General features: G+C 45.9%; 1 protein-coding gene across 1 annotated transcript in view; it reads left to right on the plus strand.

The window, feature by feature from the left end:
• CCDC28A (coiled-coil domain containing 28A) overlaps positions 1 to 19,611 on the plus strand; it is a 158,552-nt gene that overhangs the window by 107,315 nt on the left and 31,626 nt on the right. The gene's annotated exons all lie outside the window — the stretch shown is intronic.

Below are 19,611 nucleotides of genomic sequence, written 5' to 3' on the forward strand. Positions count from 1 at the left end.
TGCCAACTTAGGGCGAACAAAGCAAACACAAGGAGATGATGGTCGAAGCACTGAAAGTTTTCAGACACTCACCCCCAGTCACAGATTTGGGTTGAATCCTTCATCATTCTTTAGCTCACTTCGCCATCTCCATTCAGAGCCAGCTATATGCAAATCAGTCTTGACCCTGTGCCTCATGGGAACAGTCCAGCCCGAACTGCCAAGCCAGGTCTTCCCTGAAATGGAAACCAGCATCCTGGGACCGGTTTCTGGATAACACCCTTCATATAACACAAAAAAACAAAGGCTCGGGCAGGACAAAAGGCTTGTATGTTATACAGAAGATAAAACAAGCAAAAATGAGCACCAACACTGTTACACATAAATAGTAATTTGAGATGTGTTTACGGTTTACAATGAGTCGACCACGTTTCGATCCCGTAAAACCAATACTGGGCTCATCATCAGGACGTAATGTTACATGCCTGAAAAGGACCACTCACTCATCAAGCCCACCCGGACACCACCGGTTATACAGGTCATTGTGCCTTGTCTCTCCAGCGTTGCTGGACCCGATCTGGACTAGCCACCATGGTCCAGCTATTATATCTTACCACTTGTGCTCATCAGGAATTATGTTAATTACTTTTATCTGTGCGCATACCGCACGCCGATCCTGAAGATTGCTAATAGTTAAATGCAGACGGCTTGACTATATGCAACACGCACGGCAAATCCTTTTCAGGCTGATAGTTATCTGCATCTTCTGATCTGCAGTATGTGCTGCTGTAGCAAGTATCAGTGTTTTTCTTCAAAAAAAGAGGTTTCCGTTTCACAGCGACTCATGATCCTTCCCCTGAAATCCTCAGTGGAACTGGACATAGTCTCCACCTCCAATTGGATTTTTCCACCATCCGGTTCGGAGGAATTTCTTCTGCTTCATTACCACTGAAAAGTGACAATACATTTTAGCACAGGGTAAAAGGGGCATTAGTACTTCAAGATACTGAAGATGCTTGAAAAGCCCCCCTTTGAAGAGATAATTGGATCATTGATGCTTTGGAGCTGGTTCCGGTGAAGAAAAATTCAGAATGACCTGGGTGGGTGAATGGTATGGAGAACAAACCTTTTACATTTTGCCCCTCACGTGATAGCAAAATACCATGGTCGGACCAGTATTAGGTCTGTAACCTCTGTCTCCATTGGGGAACATCACAACCCTGTTTGTGTGTATTGCATTTTTTCCCAAGGAAAACATCAAGCAGCAAAGGACTAGTAGGTAGGTAGAATATCCAAAGATACAGCTCCAAGAATGCTGAGTTCGCTTTTGCCACAGTCACCGAGAAAATCAAAGAAGTAGATTGGTAAGGGCCAGACGGTAGCCCCAAGATCCAACAGGGTTGGAACTCTATATGACTAATCATTTCTGAAAGTGTTCCAAAGTGACCTTTGACAATGGGAATGCCTGTACTGAAACTTGTATACAACATCAATAAGTGTTCAATAATACCTTAAGCTTGTGTTTCATTTCCTCCAGTTTTCGCTTGCAGAAGAGAAGAGCAGAACATTTGTAGACAGAAATGTTAAGACTCCAAGCCCATCATCTCATTTAAACATTGTTTTGTTTTTCAACTGGCCTAATTCTTTTGAAGATTGTGAACCACTTGTAAGATTTTGTGGTTACTTATTATTAATATGATTGAGTACGCTGTAAAAGTCTCCATTTAAGTTTGGTCTGGGTTGGTCCCTAAGCACAGAGTTTCTAACTGGTGTTTGCCATCGTTGCCAAACATGTGGAAAATGTAAGTCTAGTACACTCACATTACAGAGACAAACATTTAGCTCTGTATGTAGTGTCATCAGAAAGTTTAATGTCTAGTACCATAGAAAGAGGCTGAATATAAACACTGTGAAAGTAAGAGAAGCAGGGGTTCTGACAAAGCATCTCTCCAAAATCCTAATGACAACACGATTCCTACATTGGGAAAGGGTGGTTCATAGATGAAATACATGAACCTGTTAAGTCTGTGCTTCTCATGAAAATCGATTGTGCTTTACAACTTAGCGATGAAACCATAATGGCTCCCTGTCTTTTCGGGTGCGCCATCAGTTACTATTGCCACTTACTTTATTAATGGGGCATATTCTTTTGTAAAATATTTCTTCACCTCATTGTGGATGCCAGCTCCACTGGTTGTGGTCTTCAGAGGTTGTAAGGTTAACATTCCTCTTTATCAGTGAAATCTTCCCCACATTTTTTTTGCTGGTTGAGCATTATTGCTTCCATAACTGAATTCATGACACTGATTTGAAAAATATCTGCAGGTCTTTAAACTCGTTGTTCCCGCTCCATCATTTGGCTCAGAATGTGGAAACCCTTCTTACCATAGTAATGACCAATAAATGCTCATCCGATATGGCAGACATAATTTCAGGGCTGGTTTTGAAAAATTGAAAGGAGTCTTCCATTAAGAATCTGTGCTTTCTTCACAGTAACTCATATGATAATGTTGCTTTGTTCTTACTCAAATGACGAGTAACTTTGAAAGATGTTTGACTTTTCAAACTTGCTTTTTTGGTTGGCTTTGTGAAAAAAAGATTGCTTGTCTGCAGTGCAGCTTTTATTCAATTTCTCTTTGTGTCCACAGCCTGCTTCTTTTAAGAAACTTACTCTCAAAATGTATGTACATTGTTGAAAACTGCCTCTCGACGTTACTTCTTATTCCCTATAGAATGTTTGTGCCACAGGTTAAACATACATGTTATCTTTAATTTTTCTCATGGTGGAAGTAATATTTCTTACTCTTTTGCCTTTTGAAAGGACCTTGCTCTGTATGATTACAGTGATTAGAGCTGTAAGACAAAGGAGAGTAGAAATGTCGACAAAGTCCCCATTCAATGCATATAAGTGAAAAGTATGATATGAAGACATTCAGAGATATTGTTTCACCTCATTAAGGGCTAGCAGCACTCTAGTTAATTAAGCAGCGCTTTTGGAAAAATTTAATAATTCACAGTCACCATGTTTATATAAGTACTTCTGAATGGTGGCTTTTCACAAAATGTCACTAATGATTTGGCTTAACATGACCTATGAAGTGCCAATGACTGTCTGAGATACGCAGAACTTAGCTGACAGCCACAATGAGACATGGTAGAACAGGATATAAATGTTCGAGGCATGTGGGCTGCTGAATTCATATCTGTGCATAGATCGCCACCTAGTGTTGGGTCCGGATGATTGCACATTGTTGTCCTGGAAGAGTCTTCGAAGTATCACGAGATAGGTGGCTCCTCCCCTGGACTACAGTGCGCATGGGCATCGCCTCCATCCCCAGATTGTTTTTTTCCGCCATTGGGTTCGGATGTGTTTCGGTTCCCTCTGTCGGAACCAATAGTTGTTCAACTTCGACTCGAGACCAAAAGGTCTCTAGGCTGGGCGTCGGTATAGTTGCGTACGGGTTTCTTTCTGACTCTCAGCTCCGATCTCTTGCTGCCCTTCCACGTGCTTTCGGCGCGGACGGGCCTACACTACAACTCTTGCTATGGAGCGAACTCCGTTTAAGAAGTGCCCGGTGTGTAACTCTAAATATTCACACCTCGACGTGCACCCTGTGTGCAATACCTGCTTGTCACCGGATCACCGCGAAGACACCTGCATGGCGTGTTCGAAGTTCCGGAGCAAGAAGACTTTAAAGATTCGTCGGGCCAATAGGCTCCAGGCTAAGTTATCGGCTACGGCGCCCCCACCAGATGACATTTTCCAGGAATCTGTCGAGGGAGAAGACGACGTGCAAGGTTCGGACTCTAATCCCGCATCCGAGGGGGAAACCTACGACGAGGGTGCGGAGAACTTTGACGAAGTCACCGACGAGGTAGGGGACGACTATCAGGCTTTTGCCACGATGGGTGATAGCTCGGAGGAGGAGCATCCCCAACCAGACTCAGGGGTTTTTACCCTTCATACGACCCAGGTCGAGGGATCGCCTTCGGGCCTTACCCGAGATCTAACTATGAGTCCTACGTCCCCGCCTCCGGGCCCGGTCACGGACATTTATGAACCATCACTTACGTCGAAGAAAACGAAAGTGAAGCCAACTGGTCACGCACCCTCGGATGCGGAACCGAAAGTGAAAGTTGCGCTGGTGAAGAAGGTTCTGGAGGCGTCAACTTCCAAGAAAACCAAAATGGCCGACTCGAAGAGCCACGCCAAGATGGCCGACCCGAAGCCCTCGGGGTCGGTGCCGAAGGCGAAATCGTCCGACGCGGCTGCGTCGGCTCCGAAAGGGGTTGTGGACCCGAAGTCGGCTCCGAAAGGGGTTGTGGACCCGAAGTCGGCTCCGAAGAAGCGTCAGGGCGACGACCCGCATAGCCATGGGGCGTCTGCCCCGAAGAAGGCGCATGCGGGTGATCGGGCTCTCGATGCTGAGAAGTTGCTCGAGCCGGTCAAGCCCTCTCCGGCCTTGACGAAGAAGGTGGCGGAATCCCTGCAGCGGATTCGAAAGGACAGTGTGGTTCCCGCGTCGGGCACTGTGGCGCCAAAGCTCACGCCTAAGCCTGCGAAGGAGCAAACGCCTATCCGTTTCACCATTCCTCCCAAGTCGGCGCCGAAGGCCTTCGCGCCGAAACAGAGTGGACCCTCGAAGGAGGTTTTGGCACCGAAAGCTGCCTTGGTGGTGTCGAAGCTTCGACTCCAACCGCTTGCTGAAGAGGAACGTCGTGAGGTAACCATCGACGCCAACACCGGAAAACTGTCGCTCCTCAAAAGGAAGATCACGACGGAGCCGGCGTTGGAACATTTTAAGATCCCTCTCAAAAACAAAAGGGACTCCGAGGACTCTTCGGCTTTGGTGGAACCTGTGTCCCCACAAACCCTAGGACACTCGCCGACGCATTCCGCCGCAGCCGGTGCGGACGAGGAAGATGCCGAGTACGACTATCCGGCGTACTCGGATCCGGAGGAGGAGCACGTTCCGTGGTCCGCCGGAGGCGACACGGAGGACCCGCAGTCGGGTCAGGACACTCAACTTTTTGCGGCCAAGACGTCCCCGACTGAGGACTCGACGGCCTTCAATGCTCTGATAGAGAGAGCTGCGGCTAACCACGACGTCGAACTGCACTCGGACCCCGTGGATGTGGACTTCTTATTCAACACCTTCTCGGTAGCCGAAAAGTCAGTCAAAACGCTACCGATGCTTAAGGGGGTGCTTAAACATGCAACGGAGGTTTTCAAGGAGCCAACCCGAGCGCGTGTGGTCAACCCTCGCATCGACAGGAAATATAAGGCAGCGCCCACAGATCCTACATATATCAAGGGACACTTGCCATTGGACTCCTTGGTTGTTTCCAACGCTCGGAAGAGGGCGAACTCTCATACTACTGGTGACGCTCCTCCCCCAGACAAAGAGTCCAAGATCTTTGAGGCCTCAGGCAAACGGATTGCTGCACAGGCAGCTAATATCTGGAGAATATCTAACACCCAAGCCTTACTGGCACGTTATGATAGGGCCCATTATGACACATTAGAGGCCATACTGCAACACTTGCCTGACCAATACAAGGAGGCAGGGGAGATGCTGATTCAGGAGGGTAAACTCATTACGAATGCATCCATCAAATGTGCACTGGATGTGGCAGACACAGCCTCCAGGGCTATCAATACCAGTGTGCTGCTTAGACGCCATGCCTGGCTTAGAATTTCGGGGTTCAAACCCGACATCCAAACTACGATACTGAATCAAACAGTGAATCCTGACCACCTGTTTGGCCCTGAGGTGGATGCCACACTGGAAAAAATGAAAAAAGATACGGAAACTGCCAAGTCAATGGGGGCTTTACAAAGTCAGCAGTTTCGGAGTGGTTCCTTTCGCCGCTCAAACTCCAGGGGCACCTCAAGGGGACAGGCATCCCAGTCCACACAATATTACAAGAGTAACACCCAAGCCTCGTATAACAACAAGGGTAGAGGTGGTTACGGAGGCAATAATGTCAAGGGCAGGGGACGTGGCAACAATAGCTCCAGGTCCACCGCCACCAACAAACAGTGACGTCTTGTCACTGGCCCCCGACCATACAACACCGGTCGGGGGGAGACTCCAGCAGTTCCTGCCGGCGTGGAAGTCCATCACCACGGACAGGTGGGTGAGGTCTATTATCCAGTACGGGTACTGTCTAGAGCTTACGTCCATTCCACCAGACATACCCCCAAGGAGCCGTCCTATGTCAGGCGAGCACTTGACCTTGTTGCAGCAAGAAGTTCTAGTCATGCTGCAAAAAGGGGCGATAGAGCTCGTTCCATTACAAGAGCGGGGAACAGGGGTTTACTCCCTGTATTTTCTGATTCCCAAGAAGGACGGATCCCTCAGGCCGATCCTGGACCTCAGGCCCCTGAACTGGTACATCCTCTCGGAGCACTTCCATATGCTCACGTTGCAGCAGGTGCTTCCCCTGCTTCAACAGGGGGACTTCCTGGCTACACTAGATCTGAAAGATGCCTATTTTCATATCCCCCTGCATCCTTCCCACAGGAAGTATCTCAGATTCACGATCTTAGACCAGCATTACCAGTTCAGGGTTCTGCCGTTCGGGGTCACCACGGCACCGAGAGTGTTTACCAAGTGCCTAGCGACTGTGGCAGCGCATCTCCGTCGCCAGCACGTCCACGTCTTTCCCTACTTGGACGACTGGCTCATTCAAGCAAGGACAGAACAGCAGTGCGTCGACCACGTGTCACGCACCATTCATCTCCTGCACGATCTGGGATTCTCTCTGAACTACCCAAAGTCCCATCTCCAGCCCGCCCACGTGCGACAGTATCTGGGCGCGACAATAGACACTCTGGCAGCCACTGCGCAGCCGAATTCAGTGAGAATCGCCAGTATCCAGGCGCTGATCCAACGATTCAGACCCCAGCACCCGCTTCCAGCGAAGGTGTTCATGCAGTTGATAGGCATGATGGCCTCCTGCATCTCCATTGTCCCGCACGCGAGACTTCATATGCGTCCGCTTCAGGAGTGCCTTGCACGTCAGTGGACTCAGGCTCATGGGCAACTGACAGACCTAGTGTTGGTGAGCGGTCGGGCATACAACTCTCTGCATTGGTGGAATCCACACAACCTTTGCAAGGGCCGACCATTCCAAGAGCCTGTCCCACAGATTATCCTGACGACGGACGCCTCTCTCCAGGGATGGGGAGCGCATGTACTCCAGTACACTGTGCAGGGACTATGGTCACTACAGCAAAGGAAGATGCACATCAATGTGTTGGAACTGATGGCAATCTTCATGGCCTTGAAGGCGTTCAAAGTACATCTGTGCAACAAAGTCGTGTTGATCCGGACGGACAACATGACGGCCATGTACTACATTCAGAAGCAGGGAGGCACACACTCTCCACAGCTGTCTCATCTGGCTCAGAGCATGTGGAAGTGGGCCATTCAGAGGAACATCTTCCTCATGGCAGAGCATCTCCCGGGCAAGGACAATCAAATGGCGGATCTGCTCAGCAGGCACAGCCATCAGATGCACGAGTGGGAGATACATCCATCAGTACTCCAACCGTACTTCCAAAGGTGGGGTCATCCAGAGATAGACCTGTTCGCCACAAAGAAGAACGCAAAATGCCAAAGCTTCGCCGCCAGATTCCCACACCCCCAATCACAGGGCAATGCGATGTGGATGAACTGGTCAGGCAGATTTGCGTACGCTTTTCCCCCAGCACCTCTGATACCGCTGGTGGCACGCAAGCTCAGGCAGCACTCGATGACTCTCATCCTGGTTGCTCCAACGTGGGCTCGCCAACCATGGTACACCACGTTTCTCGAACTGTCCGTGGTGCCGCATCAAAGGCTTCATCTCACTCCCAGCCTTCTGACGCAGAGCCATGGCGACATTCAGCACCCAGATCCGCAACAGCTCAACCTGGCGATCTGGCTCCTGAAGTCCTAGAGTTTGGCTACCTCAATCTTCCTCCCGATTGCATGAACATCATTCGGGAGGCAAGGAAGCCCACTACCAGAGCTTGTTATGCGGCTAAATGGAAGAGGTTTGTCATCTACTGTGCTAACCACAATATTGACCCGCTAGATGCTTCCATTCAAAACATCATTTGCTATCTTTTCCACCTGTATCAATGCAATCTGGCATACTCTTCCATCCGCATTCACCTGTCTGCTATGGCAGCATACCTCCAGAATAGACAACACCTGTCACTCTTCAGGGTCCCTGCTATCAAGGCCTTTCTGGAAGGACTCAAAAGGGTCATTCCACCAAGGACCCCACCAGCTCCAGAATGGAACCTCAATGTGGTTCTTACAAGGCTGATGGGTCCTCCCTTTGAGCCACTGCACTCTTGTGAGCTTCAGTTTCTGACTTGGAAGGTTGCGTTCTTAGTAGCAATTACTTCGCTACGGAGGGTTAGCGAGCTGCAGGCGCTCACCATCCAAGAACCTTTCTTCCAGGTACATGCTAACAGGGTGGTGCTCCGCACTAACCCTAAATTCTTACCCAAAGTGGTATCCCAATTCCACTTAAACCAGACAATCGAATTGCCGGTGTTTTTCCAAAACCCAGAGACGCTGGCGGAGCGCATGCTCCACACCCTTGATGTTAAGAGGGCCTTGATGTATTATGTAGACAGGACAAAAGATTTTCGCAAAACCAAGCAGCTTTTTGTTGCTTTTGCCACTCACCACAAGGGAAACGCTATCTCTAAAGCAGGGATTGCTAGGTGGATAGTGAAGTGCATTCAGATCTGTTACGCTAAAGCTAAGCGCACTCTCACTATCCCACCGAGGGCCCACTCCACCAGGAAGTTGGGGGCCTCTATGGCTTTCCTAGGTAACATTCCCTTAGAAGATATCTGTAGAGCAGCCACATGGTCTACCACACATACTTTCACTAAACACTACTGTGTAGACGTGCATTCCAAACAACAGGCAGCTGTTGGTCAGGCTGTTCTAAAAACGCTTTTTCAGACTGCTGCAGCTGGCACGGGCGGCCGCCGTTAATGGAGGGACTGCTATGTATTCTATGCACAGATATGAATTCAGCAGCCCACATGCCTCGAACTGCAAATGCTACTTACCAGTATGCATCTGTTCTTGGCATGTAGGGCTGCTGACATTCATATCGCCCACCCTCCTCCCCGGCGCCTGTAGCAGCTGCAGAATTCATTCATTTACATACATATGCTCATAGCATGGTCATCACTCACATTCTTCACTCCATCTCTGCCAATGGCTAAAAACAATCTGGGGATGGAGGCGATGCCCATGCGCACTGTAGTCCAGGGGAGGAGCCACCTATCTCGTGATACTTCGAAGACTCTTCCAGGACAACAATGTGCAATCATCCGGACCCAACACTAGGTGGCGATCTATGCACAGATATGAATGTCAGCAGCCCTACATGCCAAGAACAGATGCATACTGGTAAGTAGCATTTGCATTACAACACACACAATGTACATCTAGTTACAGAGATGGGAGTTTAGAAATGTAGTCCTATTGGGTTACCACTAAGTTTGCAGCCACCCTTTGACTTTTTGGAATTTGGACACAATTCCAAAACTTCTCCAGATAATCTGGGACAATTTCAAATTTGATAAAAATAATCATCTATGTTCAGACTCCTAGCATAGGAGCATAAAACAGTTCTCCCCTCTGGAAGGTGAAGTCCGACTACAAACTCAATCTCACCTCTTCTGACTCGGTCTGTCTTTATAGCTCCGTGGAATAATACATCTGCTGTCGATAAGCTTGCACATTGAAATAAGCAGGTCACATGTCACTTGTTCGATGTCATCAAATTGATCCTTTTTGCTTGACCACAGATGTTGGAGCCAACTCCAGTTGAAGTACTTCATTGCAGAAAAGGTTTATAACATTCCACTGCACAATCTTATTTATTATCTTTTTAAATAATGGGTAATAAGAGTTTCTTGAGGCGTTCACATAGTGGAGCACTGTAATACAAAGAATACTAGAGCCGCAGTTCCAAAAATGGTACTAAGTCCATAAATATACAATGAAATATAAGGTTAATATTTGAAATGAATTGACATCATTCTTTCAGTTAACTAGAAAGCTTGTAAAGAATAACTTTAAATAAGTTCCTATCCCCCAGGTTTTTTCAAATTTGCGTGTTGCCCCAATGCGTTTCACATAGACTTTTTCTAAGACTTATGTTTTAATATATTTTATTTACCATGATCTCAGGCAGTTCTTTAGCCCTCCATGAAGTGCTGCTCACTGATCGAAGAGTTAAAATTGCTAAAAAAAAACACCATTTGAATGCTCCTTTGGGTTAAATATCCAGATGCACGAGCAACCTAATATGACTGTGGTTGGATCTATGTTGAGAGATTTGCATACATAAATGTTTTGCCTATATCCTCGTTGGAACAGGCAGGACCAAATCATATGTTTTTGGGCTCCTTCCTCTAGTTATCTGGATCATCTGTTCCAAACTTTTGCTCTTCATTTGTGCATTTGAGTGTAATAGCCCAACAATTATGCATAGAGGTGCAAAGTTTATTCTGTGGAAAGTTCTCAGATTGTATTCACACTCTTCCTTCCATATTGCGGAAGTATTATCAATTTTGTGTCTTTTTAATATTCCTCTAATATATCCTCAGTATGGAAAGTGATTTTAGCTTCTTGCAAAAATGTAGCCCAGCAAAGGTTCGGTTGCATACCATACTGCGTGTGTTTTTAAATATTGTTCCACTATTCTACATTTTAATTTTGATTCCTTTAAAAAAAAAAAAAAAAAAGCTTTTTTAAACATTGTTGGGGGGGAACTGAATTTACCTGAAGACTCTGTTGATTGTACTGTTTAACTGAATCTGAGTTGCTTGCGCAGCACACGGAGTACACGTGTTGTGGACGTTCCGTAGCTTTTTTTTTTCTTTTCCCTGCACCTGGCACCTAGTTACCCCTCCCCTTCCATGAGGAGGAAGGCCCGCTTTGTTCCGCCATTTTGGTGCTGTAGCGCTCTAGTGGTTGGCAGGCACCAGTACTTAATGGGCCTGCCAATGCGCAGCGGGTGCGCCACTGGTGCGCCAAAGGCAAACCTGTCTGTGCCCGGAATGTGCCTAGCGCCAGGACCCCTGGTTCAGAGAGAAGCGATTTCAGAAAGTATTCAGGCAAGGAACTCCTAGATCTTATTAGTAATGTCCGAGTAGTAACTGCAGCCGCTTTAACACAGGCAGTGCCTGTTTGCAACATCCTTATCGCTGTAAATGCGTCTTTCAGCTGCCGGAAGTGCAGAAGGCAAAATCATGCCGTGCCTCAATCATGAGGCTGGCAGAGAGTAGGCCAGCAGTTACAGCGGCTGTAGAGGTTTGCTGTGCTCTCACTAATGTTAGAATCTTTGGCCAAACACAAATATGAAGTTGCAGACCTAATCATTAATTATCAACCGGACCTACTATTTCTCACTGAGACTTGGGCAGACGCCGCATCTGACCCCGATTATGTGACGGCAGCCCCAGCAGGTTTCTTGTCTTTTAGGTTAATATGACATTTTAAACTGGGAGGAGGTTTGGCCACTATTTATTGAGAAAAATTTGGAGCTAAATTTACACCGGCTTCTAATCCACAATGTGAAGCACTTCATTTTTAGTTAGAAATAAATCCTAAAAAAACCTTCAAGGGCCTTCTTCTAAACTGCCCCATGGGCCTCGTAGTACTTTCACTAGTAATATTCACTCCTTTTTAGAATCCAAATTATGCTCAAATAATTTTACCATTATGGGCGATTTTAATTTGTACTTAGAAGATGATTCAGACAAAGACATAGTAGCCCTGTCAGATATACTAGGGGCTATAGGTCTTTCCCAAGAGGGTTAATAATGCAACTCACAAGGCAAAACATACTTTAGATGGAATTTTCACATGTGACCCAACCATTATGGTTTAAGAGATTCTACCATTCTCTTGGACAGACCATTCAGCCATCTTGTTTCATTTAAAACCCCCAGATAGTTCCTCAGTTGAACATTGTAGGCCGCACCCGACAATTTACAGAGCATGATATAAAATTGACCACAACAGACTACTACTATACCTTAATGAATCCCAACCTTCTCTTAGTTCAAATCCAGAGATGGCAGTTAAAGAATATACAGATTGGCTGAATTCTGCTTTCTATGAGACCGGGATCAGGAAACCGGAAAATGCCCTCTGCGCCTTGGTTCTCAGAGGCATTGAGATTAGAAAAACAAAACTGTAGGAGATTAGAGAGACAATGGAAGTCGCAGTATGATGACCTGGGAAAAGAAAATTACAAACTAGCACTGTCTAAATATAAACCCTGTTAATAACTGAAAACAGGGCTTTTTATACAAAATAAATCGAAAAGGCCAAACACTCCTCCAAAGAATTATTTCAGAACAAACTTACCACTCTACCCTGTAAAACTACTAAAACGAGCAGCCGAGCTTTCTGTGATAACATCGCAAGCATTTTTAGTGAGAAAGTTAATAATATATATGCACAATTTGAGGCTGCAATCACTAATTACCTGAATGAGGAAGGTGCATTTGAGGCCGCAATCTCTAATGCCTGAATGAGGAAAGTCCTGGTTTCAGCTTAGAATATACGTGTTTCCTTGCTTTTTTCCGGTGACCTGTGAACCGGTAGAAAAGTTAATTCATGCAGCAAAATCAGGATCTCCATTGGATCCATGTTCCCTTTCTACTTTAAAAACTATAGCTAATATGGTAGGCACTATTCTTGCGGGCATCTTCAATGCCATGTTTAAGGTCAGAATTTTTCCTACCTATTGGAAAGATGCTTCCATCCTTCCTTTACTTAACAAACACAATTTAGATGCTTCTAATCCTAGTAACTATCGCCCCATTTCCAGTTTGCCTTTGCCTGCTAAATTTGTTGAGAAACTGATGAACCAGCAGTTGTCCTAATTTATTCAGGATAACCATTTACTGAACCCTACTCAATTTGGGTTCCGTTCAGAACACAGCACTAAGACTGCATTAATCAAAGCCACCGAGGAGATTAGGGTAGTGATGGATAAAGGCGGGTCTGCTGCCCTAACACTCCTCGATTTATCGACAGCTTTTGACATGGTAGATCATAGCGCTTGTTGAAACTGTGTATAAAGTCTTTGGGTATTAATGATTCTGCACTCTCTTTGCTTTCTTTGTTTCTGGCGGATAGAACTCGGTGGTTTGCATTGGATCACTTTAAATCAGCGCCTTATGTGCTGCCTTGTGGGGTCCCACAGGGTTCTTCCCTCAGCCCGACATTATTTAACATCTATGTGTCGGAATTTGCACCTTTTGATTCAACAATTCGGATTTAGTTTGACATGTTACGCAGACGACACACGAATTGTGGTTGCGGATTTTAAAAATGAATCCTCTACTTCACCCTGCTTTCAAGAATCATGTGGGAAATAAGTACGTGGATGAGCAAACATTTTTTAAAGCTCAATACAGATAAAACTGAGTTAATGATCTTTGGCAGTCTTTCGCCATTATGAAATGTCACTTGGTGGCCAATTGAACTAGGGGAGCTACCCAAAGCAGTAATCAAGGCAAAAAAATTGGGAATTATACTAGACAATAAATTGACTTATGTGAACCATATAAACACCATGGTTTCTTCCGCATTTCTCATAATTAGGAAATAAAGACAATTCTTCCTTATCTGCCAGAAAATTCCAGGGGGACTGTGGTTACAGCACTTGTGTTATCTAAATTAGATTACTGTAACAGTTTGTACCTAAATATGTAAGGTCAGCATCTAAAAAAGTTACAGATGATACATAATGCAGCCGCAAGAGTCTTACTGGGTCTGCCCATATATCAATCGGGTTCCACAGAAATTCGGAAACTGCACTGGCTTCCGTTGGTAAGCCGTATTAAGTTTGAGGCCTTGTGTTTGGCCTATAAAGCTTTAAACAATACAGGACCTGATTTTCTTAAAAACCTTTTAAAGTGGTATCATCCTAGCAGACTGCTTCGGTCCACCAAAGCTAAGTATATGACTGTTCCCAGATTTCGTAAAACCAACTGGGTGGTCGCAGCCTGAGTTATGGAACAGCAAAACTCTGAAACACTCTTCCTTTGCATGTTAGATTTTCGCATTCCTGGTCTTTCTTTAGGAAGAGTCTTAAAACCTGGCTTTTTCAGATCTAAGCTGCTGGTCTTATGGTGATGTGTTCTGAGCTTTAGCGCCAAGACACCTCAGGGTATCCGTGTGCTCAACAAGTTTAAACAACATAACATCAATCAATCAATCAAAGACATTTATAGAGCGCACTACCTACCCATAGGGTCTCGAGGTGCTTGGGAGGGGGGGTGCCGCTAATGCTCGAACAGCCAGGTCTTGAGCTTCTTCCTGAAGGAGAGGTGGTCTTGGGTCAGGCGCAGGTCGGCCGGGAGGGAGTTCCAGGTCTTGGCGGCCAGGTAGGAGAAGGACCTTCCTCCTGTGGTGGCTCTGCGGATGCGTGGGACGGCGGCGAGGGCGTGGCTGGCAGATCGGAGGTGGCGTTTGGGAGCGTAGAAGTTGATGCGGTTGTTGAGGTAGCTCGGGCCTTGATCGTGGAGAGCTTTGTGTGCGTGGGTAAGGAGGCGGAAGGTGATTCTCTTGTTGACCGGGAGCCAGTGTAGGTCTCTTAGGTGTCCGGAGATGTGGCTGTGTCGTGGGATGTCGAGGATGAGTCTAGCCGAGGCGTTCTGGATGCGCTGGAGCCTCTTCTGGATCTTGGCGGTGGTTCCGGCGTAGAGTGCGTTGCCGTAGTCCAGTCGGCTGGTGACGAGGGCCTGGGTGACGGTCTTCCTGGTCTCTGTGGGGATCCACCAGAAGATCTTCCGCAGCATGCGCAGGATGTTGAAGCACGACGAGGAGACGGCGTTGACTTGCCTGGTCATGGAGAGGGAGGAGTCCAGGATGAAACCCAGGTTGCGTGCGTGGTCCATTGGTTTGGGTGCGGTGCCCAGGGCGGGGGGCCACCAGGAGTCGTCCCAGGCGGAGGGCGAGGAGCCCAGGATGAGGACCTCCGTCTTATCTGAATTCAGTTTCAGGCGGCTCGTCGTCATCCAGTCGGCTACCTCTTTCATCCCTTCGTGCAGGTTGGCTCTGGCGGCGGCGGGGTCGTTGGTCAGGGAGAGGATCAGCTGGGTGTCGTCGGCGTAGGAGATTATGTTGAGGTTGTGTTGGCGTGCGATGGCCGCGAGGGGGCTCATGTAGACGTTGAAGAGGGTAGGGCTCAGCGAGGATCCTTGAGGGACGCCGCAGATGACTACGGTGGCCTCTGACTTGTACGGTGGTAGGCGGACTCTTTGTGTTCTTCCGTCGAGGAAGGAGACGATTGGTTCCAGTGCCTTCTCCTGGATTCCGACGTTGCTGAGGCGCTGCACTAGGGTGCGGTGGCAGACCGTGTCGAAAGCCGCGGAGAGGTCTAGGAGGATGAGGGCCGCTGTTTCTCCGTTGTCCATCAGGGCTCGGATGTCGTCGGTGGCGGCGATGAGGGCGGTCTCGGTGCTGTGGTTGGCACGGAATCCGGACTGCGATGGGTCGAGGGATCCATTCGTCTTGAGGAAGGCGGCCAGCTGTTTGTTGACGGTCTTTTCGATGACTTTGGCTGGAAACGGGAGAAGAGAGATGGGGCGGTAATTCTTGAGTTCGGTGGGGTCTGCTGTAGGTTTCTTGAGTAGAGCGCTGAGTTCGGCGTGCTTCCAGCTCTCGGGGAAGGTGGCGGTGTCGAATGAGGTGTTGATGATGTCCCGCAGGTGGGGTGCGATGACAGCGTCGGCTTTGTTGAAGACGTGGTGAGGGCAAGGGTCGGTCGGAGATCCGGAGTGGACGGAGTTCATCATGTGGATGGTGTCTTCGGTGTAGACCGGGGTCCAGGCGCGGAGGGTGGTGGTGGGTGGCGTTGCTGCGGTCGTGGCGTGCGTTGGTTGGGTGCTGAAGCTGTTGTGTATGTCCGCGATCTTGTTGTGGAAGTAGGAGGCGAGGGAGTTGCAGAGGTCTTGCGATGGGGTGATGTCGTTGTTTCCGGCGTTGGGGTTGGAGAGCTCTTTCGCGATGTTGAAGAGTTCCTTGCAGGTGTGTGCGTTGTCGTCCAGTCGGTTCTTGAATGCCGTTTTCTTGGCGGTGCGGATCAGTTGGTGGTGTTTCCGGGTGGCGAGCTTGAGGGTGGTCCTGTTGTCCGGCGTGGGTTCCTTTCTCCAGACTTTCTCGAGGGCTCTGCAGTTCTTCTTGGAGCTCTTGAGTTCGTCGGTGAACCATGGGGCTCTCTTATTGCCGGGTCTGCTGGGCGGGATCCTCAGAGGGGCGAGTTCGTCTGCGCATAACATAACATAACATACAATGATTCCTGCTATATCTAGGGTCCAGCTTGTATATATTGTACTCCACTGGTCTTGTATTTTCAATATTTTTGAGATACAAAGATGTCCAAAACACTGTAGCCCTAATAAAATTTGGAACCATCCAAAGTATTTGGTTTTCAATACCAAATTCTAAACATATAAATCTCCTTCACTGATTGACCTCATTGAGGGCCGATTTTACGCAGACTATCTCCAAATGGATTTCTGCATGTACATGTGGTATCTGTAGCAGTCGCATTAATTGATCATGATGTGAAACATATGTTTTAAGCACACTAATTTTGGATATCGACTATTTTATATTCTTGGAGATGGATGTATATTGACCACCAATTATTAGATTAAGATAACATTTTTTAAAGTGTATTGCTCAACTAATCTGGTACTCATTAGTAGCTAGGCTGCTGAATATTAGATCAGAAAATCTAGTTAGGCCATGTCAAGGTCATTAGGCAAGGCTGGTTGGATGAAATCATTCAATCTCAGGGCAATGGATAACTGCTTAATGATGATGGCAAACTTTATTGGTGAAATGGAACAACATTTAATAGTCCTGGGTTTTACCAAATATTGTCGATGCTTAGTGGTGGCTTCTCGCCTTCCCGTATCCTCAGAAGGTATCTTTGTTCTTCATCTCTAGGGCCAATACCTGGTGCCTGTTGGAGACAAACATGAAAATGCAGCTGTTAAATCACTTTGGTTTGTCAATGAATATGAAAAAAAAACTGAGTTGGCATCCACAGTGTGGGGAAAAACTTTAAACGTTAACATTGTGCTTCTCCAAACTCGCCCACTAGATAGTGGGATGATACTCCACATATGAATCTAGAATTGCCTTAATCTTTAAATCTGTTGCTAGAGTTAAGTATATTTTTCTTTTGTCTGCCATGTTGTTTGATTTATTTGTCGTGGTCTTCGAAGCTAAGGTAGACATGATATCCCAAAACTGTATGTTTTGCTGTAATTTACATTTGAAAAGTAGACTTGCAGTCTATTTTATATCAAGACTAACCTATAGTTCTCTCTAGCTTTCGTCCACTGGTTAGCCTCTTGCTAGAAAGAATAGCACATGGGATGATGCTCTTGTACATTTGAATAGTTTAACAAGCTTCATGGTCCTCTCTAGTATTGTGCCTACATCATTGTCAGGGTTATGTTTTGTGACTTATCCTCATGAAAGGTGGAATCTGGTATGATGTTTTGTTGTTGTTAAGAGAATCGACTTTACTGTTCTAATTTGAGGCAGGACCACATCACTAGGAAAATAAACTGAACAAAGAATTAAGACCCCAATAAAAAAGATCCACGGTTTACTCCTGCACAGGAAATAACATTATCTTCTAATATAGGAAAAAAGCACTACAGCCACAATTTACAAAATCTGAGAATTCTCTGCTTGAGCTTTTTAAAAGTGTGGGTTCGCTCCTTAATTATCGAGCTTTCAGCCCCCCTACCCCATCTCCTTTTATTTTTCTCTCCTGTAAAGTGAATGAGGGGGTTTCTTTTCCTCCAAAGTGCATAAAGTCAAAGCTGAGACACTAACAGACAATATTTCTCGATCCATGTATTTGATGGGCAGATGGGATACAAGTCTGGTAATTTCAGCCATTCTCAAACTTGCATACCATCTTATTCTGACAAGAAGAATGTCAACTTTATTCATCCAGTAAAGAAACTGGTTCTCACCTGGACCCAGCACTTTCAAACTATTGTTAGCAGTAAAGTAAGAAATGTGCTCAGCATTGTACAGCATTGCTATTACAGAAAATACCTGCAGGACTACTAACACCTATTGTACACCCACTGTTTTAAAACAAAAGAAATTATATTGTAGTCATTGACCTTGGAAACATGTGCCTCATTCTTCTGCTGCCCAATCCAACTAAGCTGCTTGTAGTCGCAACACCAGCTCAAGAATTTGTGAAAGCCCAATCTCTGTTGTATCCCCTCCAGGCTCGTGGCCAACTGGGTCTCTGAACCAGATTGGTAGTCACCTTAGTGTTGGACAAACTGTGAATGGTGGTGTGTTGGGGCAATGATTCTTGTAAACCTATTGGGTGTTTCTGATATCATAGATCGTCTGATACTAATTCCCACTATGGGCTTGAAAGGTGGAGGTAGATAGGTAAGGATTAAAAGTCTTGCAATGATGAACTCTTTTTGCAAGAGTGTTCAGAAGTAGTTTAGCAATGCTCCTTCTCCTCTATGAACCCTTCAGCCTCCAGGGAAAACCGGAGGGGCTATTTGCTTGTCCCCTGTTTCTTAACATTTGTATTGCCATATATTTCCTAACATGTGTTTCTTGTCTGCTGTATGAACAATATATAATGCTCTTTTTGGCCAGGTTCCATGGGTATTTGTCCCATTCCAACCAAGTCAGTTCAAAATGTAAGTGTCTTGATTGATGCCAGTCTTTCCTTGTCCAATTTGTCAGTGTCAGATGTTTATTTAAATCTGCAATACTTTGTTCGCTAAGTTTTCCTATTAAATTATTGTTTTTGATATGTTGGTGCATAATTGATTGTATGCATGCAACTCTATGTTTGCGAATTGGCCTCAAAACTAACAAGACTATTGCCGTTCATTACCTTTCAGTGACTGAAATTCTTCATGGTCATCTGCCTGACAATTAGCAATTGGCGATAGAAGGGGGTGAAGATGCATAGTCAAAACTGTTTATGTAAATATGTTCTAATGTAATGTTTATCTGTGTTGTGGGAGTCAGGTTTGTTTCCATACATTCTATGACAACTAGGGCTTACTAAAACATTACAATATGTGTGTATCACTCTTATAGCCTAGACAATGAAAACACAGTTTGAATGGTAACGCTACAAAATGTGTGATAAATCAATATGTTGTTATTTTTAAACTCCATTTTAACAGTGTTCCTGAAAATAAAGCGGAGAAAGAAATTTTCCATTTCTTTAGTATGCATGCTTTGCAGTTTCACCTTGTGCATATTTAGGCCTAGCTTTTATATGACTGGAGATATTTATGAATATTAAGCAGGTTTTAGACTAACGGACCAAACATGTTTGGGCTTTCCTAGATTTGACTTTAGTTATGACTGTTGAGATCTTTATTATAATTCTGTCAAATATGTTTTATAGAAGATGTATATATAAATAAATTCCCTGCAGTTTTTTAATGTATTTAATTTGAATCTCACATGCATCTGATACTATTTAGAAATGCCTTTCGTCCAAAAATAAGGTGTCTACAATGTTTCATTACCCTAACAAAATTGTCCCAAAAAGCTAATT

This window comes from Lissotriton vulgaris, chromosome 6, assembly GCF_964263255.1.
Source record: "Lissotriton vulgaris chromosome 6, aLisVul1.2, whole genome shotgun sequence".
Taxonomy (NCBI): Eukaryota; Metazoa; Chordata; class Amphibia; order Caudata; family Salamandridae; genus Lissotriton; species Lissotriton vulgaris.